Raw genomic sequence first — 16,545 nt, 5'->3', positions numbered from 1 at the left:
TGACCTCGGGTGCTGACTCAGCAGAAAAAAAAATGCTGGCGCCATGGTTCAGAACTGTCACAGCTCTACTACTAGTATGTGGTCCCCATTTGGTAACTTGATTTCGCTTGACGTAGTTTCCACATACTCATGCAAACCTCCTAGCTTTTTAATGTTAAAAACATTTCTTAGCAGACACACGAAGGTCCTCACACTACGAAAAACGTTAAATTAGCAATTTCCTCAATTGTGCCTTAAAATGAAGGGGTAAAGGGCTGGAAAGTTTTCAAATCATGAGTCTTGGATAGCTTTATCAAAATAAAAAACAAATTTCTAAAATCACTTCCGGTCTAAATGCGTTTCCGGAAAACAGTCTAAAATCGCTTGTTTCTTTACTCGTTTTCTTTTTTATATAAATCCTAGCCAAATTAACTTATTCACATAATTATTTCTCCTTGATGCAATACCCTCAGGTGTTTTTGATTTTTTTAAATCCACACAAAATGTCGTTATAAAGGCTTAAGTAAAACTCAGTATTGACTCACATTAGCTCTCTTAGTGGTAGAAAAAAGCAAACTGATAATCTAATCGACCGGATAACGATGATTAAGAAAAGGGTTGTAATTTTTAGGATTAAATAAAATATATATTCTCATGCTTTATTATAAATTATTTATCTAAAATTCTTAGCTCCTATCCCTAGGATGTTTTCAACATTGAGTTGCTCTTTGTAGTTTAGAGATCCGTTCTTCACAATTCAGTCCTGAAGGTTGAACGACTTCTCCCAGGTGTTTTAATTTAGACAGTCGTGATATTTTGTCAAATTACCTTTCCAACTGTGGATTTTTGTCCTAGGACTTTTCTGAGAATTTTCCTCTCGTTTATTCGATGTATATATTTCTGACCTGCCACCAATTTTCAGGGTTTCCGAATTGTAAAGCGCCTGTCGCTTGATAACCGTGCTGTAGTGGCGTGAGTTTGCATTTTTTGATACATATTTTTTGTTCCAAGGTGATTTTTGCAGTTTAACGTTTAACCGTTCGAAATCAGAACCGGTGAACGACAAGGAGCAGGATTATCCTCTCTACTGTTCAATCTAGTTCACGAAAAAAAGATTCATGAACGGAAAAAGGAAACTAAAGGAAAAAATATTGACAGACATCTTAAAAGGAAAATTCATCTTGGTTGCAATCCAGTCCATAGAAAAACTTAATGAAATAGCGCCCAAAACAGGACCTCAAATTTCATTTGAAATTAGTGTGCGTTAATGGAATAATAATAATAATAATAATAATAATAATAATAATAATAATAATTAATGCCAAGCAGGTTTCCGAAAAGGCCGATCAAGTGCACACCAAATACTTAACCTAAAAACCATAATAAGATACCATATGCTTAGAGGTCGAACCTTTGTATCTACATTTGTAGACTTCAGGAAAGCAAACGACTCCACCGACCGTGATGTGTTGCTTAACATCCTTGCAGAAATAGGAGTCGATGAGAAACTGCTGGCGATAATAAGGGCAACACTAACTAATGCCAAATCCAAAGTAAAATTTCAAGGATGTCTCTCTGAACCCTTTGAGATCAAGACAGGCGTTCGACAGGGAGATGGGCTGTCACCTCTTCTGTTCAACTGCGTACTTGAGAAGGTAATACAGACTCGACGTTAGCCCCTGACGGGACGTACTGTGTGAGAAGAATACAAGAATGAGGAATGTAGCCTGCAAGCACGAACTTCCTGTTCTGCCCAGACAGATCGGCTCCTATCTGCTCTTATCTGCTACACGAAAACATTGACTCACACTTTGCAGTTTGCTGGATTTCGACTCACACTTTGCAGCTTGCTGGATTACAACTGACAAGAGCGAAGAGCTGCCACTAGAAGATAATATAAAGTCACCTGGGTAGTAGCGGAGTTGCTATGGTAACTATTGTGTCACTGGCTCTGCTGGTGAAAACCCCTTCGCCCCGTGCCTCACTGGGCATGTGCATTCTAATGATCTCCCAACAATACTACGGCTTCACTCTGAAGCTTTACCGAAGACTTACGGAGCAAGCCGAAGCTTTCCGAATGGCGTACGCCGCCATCATGAATCGAGTAGTTCGGATAACTAACTGATCTGAACTGAACTATTCTGAAGAACATTGCTGTATGTTTATTTCACCTACTGCAGCTTCACATGGTCAGCACTATTTCTATTATTTTATGCTCAGAGTATTAGCATATGTGTATATAAGCGTGACTCGTGTGTTGAGAATGTCTTGTGAGAAGATGTTGGATAGTGCTTTCCGTCTCTGGAGCTCAATGATTTTTACTGTTTGTTGTTATATCTCCGAGCGGTAGCCTACATGTCATCTACTACCTGTTGCTTGTGAGAAGATATTGGATAGTGCTTTCGGTCTCTGGAGCTCAATGATTGTCACTGTTTTTATATCTCCGAGTGGTACATGTGATCTACAACCCGTTTAAAGCAAGCCCAGTCTTTACAGGCTTTATATAAATAAATGTGTAAAAAAATTGTGTATTCTTAATATTATATTTGACGTTTATATTGTATATTTCAGTTCATTATTGCATCGAGTATTATAACCTCAAATTATATATTGGAATGAATGCCCTATTTTACCTTAGATACCGATATACAGTTTGATTAATCAATAAGAATTGCACTAATAATCAGTGATCTGCATTAGTGCTGTTGTCCAGGTGGCAGATTATACTTTCACTTTAAGTCTCAACTAATACAGTATAGACCTACGGGATTGATAAAATAAGCCAAAAGATAATTAATTATTAATTATAGTACAAGGTAGTGAAACTAAGGCTGTACTTTTATTCCGGTATTGCTGATCTTGATGGGTATATCCATTAGTGGTTGGAGAATTTGCATGAATATATCAGAAAGTCAGAAGAAAGTGACATTGAGAAGGTTGAATATAATTGTGACGTACCCACTCGGCCCACAGATGTTAGACAAAATTATAACGTGGCGGGTCACTTTAATATTAAAATAAATAAAAGATATGTCATTGTTTCTCCATAAACAGTATCCCAAGGGCGCCAGTCTTCAAGCTTATGGCTTGAAGACAAAAGTAGATAATTAATAATAATAATAATAATAATAATAATAATACGTAATGGGACTCAAAAACTCCCAGGGGTGAGGTGAACGGAACACAAATCATTAAGTACACTAACTTGGAATTTAAGGATCATTAATAATCATTTCATAAAATACAAATTAAAACAGCTATTTATTAAGATGAAAAACGTGACGTAACGGCGTTTTAACGAAATCTGAACTTACGGAAGCAAAATAAAAATTGAATGAAATTAATTTTAAAAATGAACTGTTGCGCGAAGACTTGCAGTAACTTATGCCTTTAGCTCACCAATTGTAGACTCTGTTGTCTTGAAGCTGATGAGATGAGGATCTCTCGTGCCGGCTGCTTCATCTGTTGTTGGATTCCAGTCCTACTTCCTGTTTTTAACACATCCTACTGTACTCCTTACATAAAGTCGTAATGAGTCCTAATTTTAAATGCAAAACCACCATGGGTTATGTTCATGGAGAGAATACACTCGTATTCTTCCGTATTACGGAACAGTAGTGTAGCTAAATTCATAATAAAAGCTCTCCTCCCCTAACTAGTCAAAACCGGTCTCCCGTTGACTACCTCTCGTCATTGAGATAACAAGTCCCAATGAGAGTAACTTTTGAGTAGAATATACTCAGATGCGAAGTGAACTAAGTTAAAATCTTCTCCGACGTGCAGACGTAGAATCGTAGTAAGAGTCTCTTCCAGGAGTGAGAATCAGAATGTCCAATAAGAATGTGAATGTGAATCTGAATCTGAAAAGGAATGCTAATGTCCTCTCCAGCTCTTGTCGGTGGTATATATCGGTTCAAAAGTCTCCTTCCATCAGCCATATCACATGGTCCAGTAAGATTCGAGGTCTCATCCCTTCTCCGATGTATAGCTGTGAATCCATCACGTTGCTTCATTATGTTCATTCTCATAGGCTGAACTTTCCCGCTGAAATAAAGCGTCCCGAAGCGGAGTTTGAAAAGTGGGTGTTAATAATGTATCAACTGTCTCTTCATGAGGTAGAGAGGGTAAGGTCTCTCGTAACCTAGATGACGTACTTTTCCTGGAATTGGGATGAAATTAGCCTGCTGACTCTGGTCACCTCACAACGGCTATTGGAAAATTTACTGCAAGTTATAAATATGCATGATGTTAAAATACTTTACCCAATAATTTGTTCGTTCAGAATACGTTATAGCCGCGATACAAAGAAATGAAATGATGATTGAAATGGATGATTGAAATGGATGATAAAAACCCTATATATATATATATATATATATATATATATATATATATATATATATATACATATTAATTTAAACATGACCTATCAGTGATTAAATATACACATCTTATCAATTAATTACATAGTTCAATAATTAAAAACATGCAGTGATGTCCCAAACATCACATAATCTCATCAAACTCAGTACCTCTAGGTTATAGAAGAGGTTATGTAATTCCATAGGCAGAACTGACAGTGAGCTGATATTGAAGGTTATTATTTTTTTCTGCCAAGCATGAGATAATAAGATTCAAGCAAATTCTCCAGCCACTACCGTAATGGATATACGCTATCCTTCAAGATCAGCAATACCAAAATACAAGTACAGCTTCAGTTCCACTACCTTGTATTATAATTAATTAATCTTTTGGCTAATGTTATCAATACCATATAATGTATTAATTAAGACTTATAACAGTATTTCTAGTGAAAGTATAATCTGCCACCTGGGCGACAGCACTAAAGATAATCTCTCATCCTAAAGGGTCAGTGGTACACTCCTGTTTCTATTGTAAAAAAGGTCAAATCACATGAAATTTTCGAGCATGATGTACTATGGTATGATTTTTTTAATCACACTCCATGAACTGTGTGACTGATATATGATAATTACCGGTACCTTCCTGAAAGCTGCAGGTAACAGCTAAATCTGTTCTCAAGATTGTTGGTTTGCAGCTTCCCTGTTGGTATATGGTAGTACTGCTGAAAGTGTCAGTCATTAGTGTGCTATGGCTCAAATTAAGAGTTCTGCAACTGTTAAGCCATGATCAGAAATTTGAAAGAAAAGTGAGGTGTCATTTGCATAACTGAAATTTGCTTCCAGAGGATTCCTTTGCAAAGTAAATTTTACAAATTTCTTACATCCATACATCATCATCTTCAAGCTCCAGTTTCCCAGGTGTGGAGTACAAGCGCTTGCTACTTCATCCTGTTAATGTTTGGTTTCTGTTCCTCTATATCTTCCCACTTGGCATTCCTCTTGCTGACCTCCGATTTCACTATCTCTATCCATCAATTCCTTGGCCTCCCCCCTTCACTTCTCTGTCAAAATAATTCCTTGCTGTTCTTGTTCTGTCCATCGTCATAACATGTCCAAACCATTGTAGCCTGCCTCTTTCTAAAAGCTCGATAACAGGCATTTTGATGCCAGCCTCCTTTCTATTTGCTTCATTTCTAATCTTGACCTTCCTGGTCTTTTTGTTCATTGTTCTGGTGAATTTCATTTCTGTTGGCGGATTTTACTATTTGCCTTGTTATGCAGGGTACATGTTTCAAGTCCATATGTGAGAAATGGAATGAAGTAGGTATGTAACATGGTCAGTTTTACTTTCTGGGGTATTTTATCATCCCAGAGTACGTTTCTCACTCGAAAATGAAATTGAGAAGATTTCTGAGTCCTGTTAAGTATTTCTCAATTTAATGTGTTTTCTTCTGAAGTGATTCTTCCAAGGTAGCCTATTTGAAGTTAGAACCAGACTGCAATAGACTTCCCTCCAGGAAAACTCTTTTTTTGCTAATTGCTTTACGTCGCACCGACACAGATAGGTCTTATGGCGACGATGGGACAGGGAAGGGCTAGGAATTGGAAGGAAGCGGCCGTGGCCTTAATTAAGGTACACCCCCAGCATTTGCCTGGTGTGAAAATGGGAAACCACGGAAAACCATTTTCAGGGCTGCCGACAGTGGGGTTCGAATCTACTATCTCCCGAATATTGGATACTGGCCGCACTTAAGCGACTGCAGCTATCGAGCTCGGTTCCAGGAAATTGTTTGAATCTGTGCCTTTACTGTTGATAGTCATTTAAAGAGCTTTTGTTTTATTGATTTTCAGCCCATACTCTTTAAATTGCTGTTCTAGGGATTTAGGTTCTCCTGTATGTCTGCTTCATTTTCTCCCCACATCAGAACATTATCTGCAAATATTAGAGTGTTAGGCTCTTTGCAATGTTCTTTGTTGGATTTTATGATTCAATCCATGTCAATGATGAACAGGAGTGGTGACAAGGCACTTCCCTGCTGGACTTCTCTTTTGGTTTCAAACCAATCTGATCTTCCATCCAATATTTGGACACAGGTTAAGCACTTTTGATAGAGCATCTTTACTTTATCAATCAGGATGTCTGGCAGACCTATACCTTCTAGGTATTCCCAGATTATCTCTCTAGGCACACTGTCGTAGGCCTTCTCGATGTCCATAAAACCATCACTAAGTTCTTAACATAGCCTATTCCCGGTGCTTCTCCGTTATCATTCTCATGGCAAATATCAGGTTTGTAGTGCTTCAGTTGTTCCTGAACCCGCGTTGCTCCTCCTCCAATAACGGTTCAACTATATTCCTAATTCATTTTCAAATGATCTTCTCCAAAAGTTTGATTGAGAAAGTTGAGTGATGCCGCTATAATTTCTGCATTTCTTCCCGTCTTCCTTTTTATACAGGGCAGTAGCAGCGATTGTTGGGGGGAGGGGGCGGGAGAGGGGGCAGTTGCCCCCTCACTTTGTGGATAAAAGATTACATTTTTATTCCATTTTAGGAATTATAGAAATTATTTTTAAACAAAGCAATTTGTACAAGCCCTGTTGTCTTATCGGCTAATTTTTCCCTCATCTTATTTAATTATTAACAAAATTATTAGAGGAAATACGCACAGAATGTTGTTCGTTCCGGATAACCGATTTGTATACCGCCACAGCAAGTAGTGGACACTGCATGTGCTATGAGGAAGTGTAGCAAGGGTATATTTTTTGCCAAGGTCATGGGCACTGAGGTATGGTTCACCTGCTTGCCGCGTGCATTCTTCAGTCTGGCAGTCTCTTTAGTGTCTGTTAGTTTGTAGTCAAATACTAAATGATTTTAATTGTATAATCACACCGTACTTTATTTAATTGTACTAAATGCGTAATATTGTTCCTTTGGTGAAAGTTTTATTGTATGGTATAGTATTGAATCGACCACCTCTGTGGTGTAGCGGTTAGTGTGATTAGCTGCCACGGTTCACGCAGACAGTTCTCATCCTAATTCCTCCAACGGCTAAATCTACCCAAGTCATCTCCTCATTTACGAGCCTAACCAAAATTATGTTGTGTTAATAGAACTCCTGATTAACAGTCCTTCCCATTTTAACACCTGTTAAGAACACTTTCTAATCTATCTCTTCCTCATTATCTCCACTTACCTGAGTATCTTTAACACCTAGCACACCCGGATGCACACTCTTTGCTGATCTGCCAGTTCTGCTTTCTTTCTTGCATAAGCCTCATTGATATTGATGGATCCGCATTGAATTCCATTTTATTTCCCAAGTAGTTTCCAAGGTAAATGCCCAGAAAACAAAAGCAATGAATATCAACGTAAAGAGCAAACAGAAATTCATTGTCAGTGATGAAGACATTCAAGAAGTCGAAGAGTTTACATATCTTGGCAAGATGGAGGAGCAGCTGCTGATGTCAAAATGAGAATCCACAAAGCAAATGTGGCATTCGTACAACTCTATCCGATATGGAGGGCCAGAGAAATCTCAATGAAAACCAAACTTCGCATTTTTCGAACAAATGTAAAAACAGTAGTTACATGGTTGTGAAACCGGGAAAGTTACCTCAGAGATCACTCATTAACTACAGGTATTTATAAATAGATGCTAAAGGAGAATTAAATGCATTTTTGGCCAAAAGTAATTTCAAAGGAAGATCTCTGGAAACAAACAGAAGAAGAGCCCATTGGCATACAAATAAAGCGGAGGAAATTGAAGTGGTTCGGCCACACACTGCAGAAGCAGCAGGATGCAGTGGAGAGAAAGGCTCTGTTTTGGAACCCCCAAGGATAACGGAAGAGAGGTAGACCCAGAAAGTCATGGAGAGACAGTGTGATGGAGGAGGCAAAACAAGAAGGGAAGACCTTTGGAGAACTGAAGACCCTAGCTCAAATTAGGATACTTTGGCGCTCCGTTGTCAAAGCCCTATGATCTCCAAAAGAGTAAAAGGACATAACTAAGTACGTAAGTTTAAAAGGAGTCCCTCTCCTGTCAAATAGAAGTGGGACTGAGTTACTCTCATAGGTTCAAGGCGTGTTTAAAACATTCTGAGCTTGGTACATTCTGTGAAGCAGGATGCTGCCTTACTTACACATAGTCACAGTGAGAATCTCTCCTATAGGAGGCAGGGACCACTGGTTGATTGTATAGTTCTAGCTGCCAGAACAACAGGAGGGTCCTGGCTTGGAACATGTCAAAAATGTCCACCCCAATTCCATAGCAATGGGTATCCCAACTCTGAGGACGATTAACTTTGCCACTCAGCCGTTGCCCATGGTTCACAAACTCGGATATGTCTACAGTAACACTCACCATAACCGACACATTTGGACTTAACAGTTGAGGGTTATTCAAACATTTGTGTAATGTAATACTGTTATGTAACAAAATGTGTGACATTATGTTAGCTGGCGACATTACCTGGAGAGCTGCACAAACCATGGATCTTAATGTCATGGTCCATTCTCCATCAATACTTCAGATCACAGCCTGCATGGTTGCTAGGCAACATAGCATCACACATTTTACTGAAAGGCATTTATGCCCATTTGATTTTCCCAGAGGGAAATGCAATAACTTTTTTAAATATTCATTATTTTCCATTACCGAGACACAGTTTGCAGAAAATGTGGAATTAATTACTCCGTTCTACACTCTTGTTTGATCACAGGAAATGTAGTTTCATAGAATTAACTGCACAAGAGTTGTTGTTCAAGAGTACCTATGTGGAAAAACTATTCTGAAGTTTGGTTTGGGAGCCATTCTCAGCTAACAACCACTTTCTTTGGGTACACGCTTCTGATATCTGAGAACTTGGCAGCTGTTAATTTGTCATGGTAATAAAATGATGGAAATATTAAAGCTTTTTGCAGAGTCTGTTTGGTTAAGCTCAGCTGATAATGATAATTTTTAAAATATACACACTGTCAAAAATGAAAGTTTTGAAATTGTTTGAGAGATGACACTCATAACTTGCAGATATTGACAAGTCCTTAAACATTACATGGTTCACTCTGTTATTGTCTGCTATTATCACACAAATTTTAAGCTCTCATGTTACAACAGGCTTCACTTGCGTAGGATGTTAGGTCCTTACCTGTGATATTTACAGGATTAAGGGATAAAGTTTGCTTCTGTCTGTTAGGTCATCAGACCAGAGGCTGGTTGGATCCTCAATTAGGACCACCAAAGGCTATGCAGTTATATGGAAAATGCAAAAAATAATGGCAGAGCCCAAATGAGGCATACTAGGCAAGATGAGGAGTGAGGTAATTTGTCATTGCTTTCCTCACTGGACCAGAAGGTGCCACTGGAGCACGACTGATCCTATGAGCAACATCTTTCATAACACTCAAACACTAGTTGTGCTCCAAATGTCATTACTCAGCACGACCCATACCCCAGCAGCTTCCATATTGTCACAGCCATGGATGAGATTGGGACTTCGGTAGAAGCTACACTTTCCTCTGGCCTGTGCCAAGAGACGGATACAAAAAAAAAAGTGAAATAAATAAAGAGGCACTCAAGACGCCACAACAGTTTTTGCTGCTGCTGATAATTTAAGCAAACCCACTGAGCACACCTCCAGTGTAGACTGTACTCTCCTGTACATACACAAACTTCCCATTAATAAAGCCACATATTTTTCACTTGAATGTGGTACCCAGTGCTGGATTAAGGTGTTTGGGGCCCTGGGCTATTTAAAAATGTGGGGTCCCTTCTTCGTAACATCACGTAAGACTAGCATACTGAAGTCGTTATAGAACTACTTGCACTTAAATTGATGAATAGGGAAGTATTGAAATAGACTACAATTTTTCTCTATTTTTCATGTTAATATTTCAAAATGCCAAAACATATTTTACATTTGTCTCATCATCACTATCAAATCGACATACAAAACGAAACTTACGTTTTTTGGCACCACTATGATATTTTCTATCCATTTTACAAAAACATTACAGTTGTAACTTACGAATGGTTCAATAATCAGAGGTGAACTGGAAGTTCTCTTCCTGATGCAAAGATATAGTAGCCTATAGCATGCAAATTCCACCGTGCTTTCCCTGTCCCCTCCCACTCACTTTCTAGACCTCTTCATCCCCTTCCCCCTCTGCCCGTACTCGCAAGATGCCAGATTTAAATTTTCGTCAACAATAACCTTTACAATAATTACAGTGCGTAAGTAGCGAGGATTCCTGTCTCCGGACGCTAATTGATTCTAAAAGTGATGAAATACTAACGCGGACAACTGATAAGAAGGATCGAGCGTAAATATTCATATACATGCACGGAGGTGGAACAGCAGGCCTTTTTATACAATTTTAGGTTCGGCCAAGGGCCGGGGCCCCTTGGCACGCGGGGCCCGGGGCTGCAGCCCCTTTAGCCCCCTCTTAATCCGGCCCTGGTGGTACCATTAATGGTGGACTTTAAATAAGGTAAGTTTTCGCTTGGATTGTCAACAGCCACATTCAATGGGAAGTATAAGTGCTGAAATTTTCTGAAAATTATTTTGCTTTTGAACTTTGATAACTACTGACTCAAAAATTATAAAAAAATGCGTACAGCATCATGAGAATTGAATAATTTCTACCATGTTCTAACAGAGAGAACTAAATCTCGCTCTTCAGAAATATTTTGTGAGTTTTACCACAAACATACCAGTACAGTTTGTAGATCCGTAACATCAACCGCAAAACTACAAATTAATCGATACTTTCTTTTTTTTAAATGTAACATACAGGGGTGAATTGAGTTTTATGCCTTTAATTAAGGTACAGCCCCAGTATTTGCCTGGTATGAAAATGGGAAACCACAGAAAACCATCTTCAGGGCTGCCGAATACTGAATACTGGCCGCACTTAAGCGACTGCAGATATCAAGCTTGGTGTTTAGATTACTCTCTGAGACTTTCCAAAAAAGAGAGAACGTTTATTCAAGTTTCTGTATGATGAGATGAAGAATCTTGGCTACTACCCGGTATATCATTTGTAGGTTTGCAAGACTGATGTATTATGGAGGCTGAATACAGCATGGATTAAGGAGAAGATATTTCAGTCATGCAACCTTCTTTAATAGCAAAGCAAAGCAAAGCAAAAGCAATGTCACCTCCGTACAGGCCATGAAGGCCCTTGGAGGAGTGGAAGGTAAAGGCTTGCACCATTGTTAACCTCGGCACATGATGGGGTGGAGTGGTTAGCTCTACGCCCGGCCGCCTTTGCCCCCAGGAATTAACCTGGTACTCATTTTTGGTGTAGGCTGAGTGAACCTCAGGGCCATATGCACCTCCGGAAGTGGAAATCTCATTTCTTGAATTTTACGACTTCCTGACGGGGATTCGAACCCACGCCCTTCCGGGCGAACCGAGCACGCCTTTACCGCCTCGGCCAAGCAGTCCCTTAATTAACCAATCAGTAAGCTTTATTTATAACTAGAGGTGTTAGCCCTAGAGGCAAATTTCAAGTCAAATAAAAACGACTGGCTGACTGCTTGTCAATTCCAACATACCGTTCTACTCCTCCAGATCACAGTGGTGAAACGAAAATATATCGGGTGGCCTATGGTTAAGGTTTATTTAATTGTCTCTGGTAGTAACCAATTGGTCCGCCTCTGTGGTGTAGTGGTTAGTGTGATTAGCTGCCACCCCCGGAGGCCTGAGTTCGATTCCCGATTCTGCCACGAACATTTGAAAAGTGGTACGAGGGCTGGAACGGGGTCCACTGAGACTCGGGAGGTCAACTGAGTAGAGGTGGGTTCGAGTTCCACCTCAGCCATCCTCGAAGTGGTTTCCCACTTCTCCTCCAGGCAAATGCCGGTATGGTACCTAACTTAAGGCCAGGGCTGCTTCCTTCCCTATTCCTTGTCTATCCCTTCCGATCTTCCCATCCCCACCAAGTCCCCTGTTCAGCAAAGGAGTTGAGGCCGCCTGGGTGAGGTACCGGTCATCCTCCGCAATTGTATCCCCCAACCCAATGTCTCACGCTCTAGGACACTGCCCTTTAGGCGGTAGAGGTGGGATCCCTCGCTGAACCTCGAAGGTAAACAGGTGAAGAAGAATAATAATAAGAAGAAATACCTGGTAAGACAACAGGGTTTGAACAAATTGCTTTTTTGTTTTGTTTTGATAATTGATAGATTAAGATGGCTAGAATGTAATACCGGTAAACATTTATTTTTCTGCACAAAGTACCTGTAGGTGAGCGAGTGCCCCCCCTGCCAACCGCTCCTCCTAATCGCCGCCTCTGATGGCATGGAATAGTTGAAAAAGGGAAAATCCTCGCAGTCGGTAGGACTCGAACCTACGCTCCCAGAGGGAATCTGATTTCTAGTCAGACGCCTTAACCACTCGGCCACGACTGCATACAGTGTTCAGCTCAGATGTTTGTGTTACACAAATAGATAACAGACGAGGCCAGGCTGCGTCATGATGAGCTCTACGGGCTGTGTGGTGTCTACAGGGATACCAACACCGTGAATTAAATTTACCCACACCGTTCTACATTTCCGGAACAGTTCTATCCCCCGACCCAATGTCTCACGCTCCAGGACACTGCCCTTGAGGTGGTAGAGGTGGGATCCCTCGCTAAGTCCGAGAGAACAACCAACCCTGGAGGGTAAACAGATAAAGAAAGAAAGAAAGAAAGTAAACAATTGTGCCACCAGATATCCGTAACTTGCCAACGTTGTATGAAATAGAGCACCGGCGACTTTTTTTTTTTTTTTTTTGTAGCCTTCAGAAATCTAATGCCGTCCGACCGATGTGAGAAGCGTACGAGGGCTACCTGCCCCAGGCCGAACCACTCAAGCTATGACGGGTAACATTCTTTGTATCCAGAAGACAATATGGAAAGGTACGAAAGTCTGTGCCATTCGTGAAGGACACAAGTTCGTGTACTATGGCACAACATTCTGCCGAAATTCTGCCTTTACCGCCTCGGACAGGCAGCCCCTAACCTTCTTTAATGCTAAGTAGTATTTGTTACTACTTTGTGAAAGACTTGCCAGAAAAAGAAGCCCTTTTTTCTTCTGAAAAGTATACAGGAATACTATATCACCAGTTGCAAACATCTTGTGGGGGAGGGGGGGGGGGGGAAATCTACTTCTGCATATTTTCTCATACATACCTATTTTTTACAACCTAAGGAGAAAAATTCACATCACTGCTGTGTAGATATGGTGAAGGTTGCAAAGGTTCTTCCCATTGATATTTCGACTTATATTCTTCACAATAATAATATTTCCATTTATTTAGGAACAACGTCCTGTATTTACAGGCTGCCACTAAGGACAAGATAAAACAAACCAAATTTCTGTACAGATCTATTCATTGAAGAAAACTCTAAATTATAAAGGAAGAGTATAATTAGTGTGGCATTCCAGAGCCGTAGCTGTAGAGGTGGCGTCTCAGGATTTTGATGGAGCCTCTGTGGACGAGGGTCGCAATTTCAGGGATGAGTTTCATTGGAAGTTGGAAGCGCTTCCATGTGGCGACGAAATGACGAGGTACGGTACTGCGAACTCGACCATTATTTATATTTCCTGAAGGTGGTATTTAGATTTGTAGTAAGGGATAGTGGATTTGTATTTGTTAATCTTTTCAAGATTAACCTCCTCTGGCTGACCGCTATGGTGCTCGAATCTGACAGTTGGATCTAATATGAATCCTTGAGAGCTGCTGTCTTTAAAGGCTATGATGTCAATTCTCTGCAAACTACTGTTTATGGCCAGTCCGTGTATCTCCTCATGTACATCGAATCCCTTCTTCCTTAGTTCTTCGGCCGCGTGTTTCTTAGGAGCTCCCCGCGTGTGCAGAATCCCAGGACATAACCAAGAGTTTCTTTCTCTCCGTGGCAATGCCGACAGAGGTTGTTGTCCAGGGATCTGCCTGGCACCGAGCGCACCGCAGAAATATTAGCAGTCATCTTTATAGCCTCTCTCCACTCGTTACAAGACAGTCCGGTATGATCTCGCACCCAAGAGTTTGCTGGTGTGTACTCTTTGTACAGTTGTACTGAGTCCTTTTTGCGGCAGTGAACACCAGGAGGTGAATTCACGTTCTCGTAGCTCTTGACGGATGTTCTTAGTGTCGTACAAGCCGTTCTTGGCGCTTATTTTCTGGATATCAGCGTTTGTTAGTTTTAGGCATTCTACGCATTCCCGACTCTCCGCATGAGAATCCCTTGAAGCGACGTCGAGTGGGTGTTTAGTCTTAAGCAAGATGTTACAGGCGTTAATACATTGAAGGTAAACTTCCCACGAGGTTTTAAAAAGAGCGAGTCCTTTGTATTTCTTTTCGGTATACAGCATGCCATCTGGAGTATCCGTCGGTAACTGCAATATCTCCTTTGTTGCACTTTTAATCATTTTATCGCTATCGGATAAGAATTTCTGTGCGATTTTCTTGAAACTGCATGTCAGGAAAGGGTACATCAGGGTGGGACAGATTGAGGAATTCGGTACTATGAGTTTTTGGTCTTCCTTAAGCAGTGGCGACGATGTTAGAAGTTGGAGCTTATTGTGAAGGTTTTTCATTACAGCAGTCTCGTCGAAAACTAGAGTATCCCTGAAGGTAGTTCCAAGATAACGAATTTGCTCGCCGTCTCCAATTAAGTCAATCCTACAGTCTTCCTCCATGGATAGTATTATCCTTCAAGATGAATGGAAGATATTTGAGAAAGTTAAGGCAAATTAAAAATCTGTAAGTTAAAAGAACCAGAAACCTCATATCAATCCAAAACTTCCATGTGGGAAAAGGAAATATCCCAAAGTAGCAGATACAATTAAAACATGTTTCACTCTATGATACAGATGTTGATTCCCATTGGGAATCTGTAATATTTGTTCCGAATGAGTAAATTTATAATACCAATATAAATGGTCCGTTATTGGACATTATAAATTTTCCAGCTAACTCATTCCTGGTTGCCAGCGTTTCGCCCTCGTGTGCTAGGCTGGGCTCATCAGTTGGTACCTAGCACACCCACCAAGACGCATGGCTAGTGTATACCGTGGAGGCCACTGCGTAGGCTAATTGTAGCCACCGGCAGTGCCAATGCACTATGAGACACTGTCTCACTACTAAAAATTGATGCCTGCTTGGCCATCAGATGATACAGATGTTGATTCCCATTGGGAATCTGTAATATTTGTTCCGAATGAGTAAATTTATAATACCAATATAAATGGTCCGTTATTGGACATTATAAATTTTCCAGCTAACTCATTCCTGGTTGCCAGCGTTTCGCCCTCGTGTGCTAGGCTGGGCTCATCAGTTGGTACCTAACACATCCACCAAGACTCATGGCTAGTGCATACCGTGGAGGCCACTGCGTAGGTTAATTGTAGCCACCGGCAGTGCCAATGCACTATGAGACACTGTCTCACTACTAAAAATTGATGCCTGCTTGGCCATCAGATGATACAGATGTTGATTCCCATTGGGAATCTGTAATATTTGTTCCGAATGAGTAAATTTATAATACCAATATAAATGGTCAGTTATTGGACATTATAAATGTTTGTGTGTATGTGTGAGAGAGAGCGAGGGGCTAAAGGGATGCCGTATCGGTCAGTTAATTTATGTTCCTTTTCATTTATTCCTCGTACACTTGGTTTTCACTTCGAGTGCGGTGTTTATTATTTTGTCTTGGTCTGTTTTATGACCGTTTTGCTCGTTCTTATGGCCGCCATTTTTGTTTCATTTTAATTCGGGTGATGCGCACACCCACTTTATTTTCTTTGCCTTTTGTATGCTCTTTGGTACTGAGATGCTGCACCCGTGGCCATCTCGATACCTACATTGCCTTCATGTAATTATTGTTCGCTCTACTCCGAGAGGCTGTGTGATCTTGTATCCTTGTGATGGTCATTGTTGATGCTGTAATAATGATGGAGGCTTGAGTAATGTTTGGTAAATATAATGTGAACTACTTCGCGGAAAGAAATGACCAAAATAAGATGTTTCAATATGTTGTGAAAATATCAATTAAGCAGTGAGCACGTCGTAAGGTATTGTTTATCCATATATTTATGGTATGTTGTGCTCGAACGGTTACGATGCTAGGTTCTACTAACCTGAAGGACAAAAGCACGTATGTAATAATGTTTCATTTTGTTTGGTGGCTTCTTTTCTTGCATTTACATTTTTATCTTAAT

At 40.3% G+C, this 16,545-nt stretch overlaps 1 non-coding gene across 1 annotated transcript; it reads right to left on the bottom strand.

The window, feature by feature from the left end:
- Positions 1 to 12,668: 12,668 nt before the first annotated feature.
- On the bottom strand, positions 12,669 to 12,750 carry TRNAS-AGA (transfer RNA serine (anticodon AGA)). The gene has a single exon. It is a non-coding gene; the product is annotated as a tRNA-Ser (tRNA).
- Between the last annotated feature and the right edge of the window lie 3,795 nt (positions 12,751 to 16,545).

Source organism: Anabrus simplex, chromosome 3 (genome assembly GCF_040414725.1).
Source record: "Anabrus simplex isolate iqAnaSimp1 chromosome 3, ASM4041472v1, whole genome shotgun sequence".
Taxonomy (NCBI): domain Eukaryota; kingdom Metazoa; phylum Arthropoda; class Insecta; order Orthoptera; family Tettigoniidae; genus Anabrus; species Anabrus simplex.
Note: the sequence above shows the minus strand (reverse complement) of the source record. Positions and strands in the feature narration are given on the sequence as shown.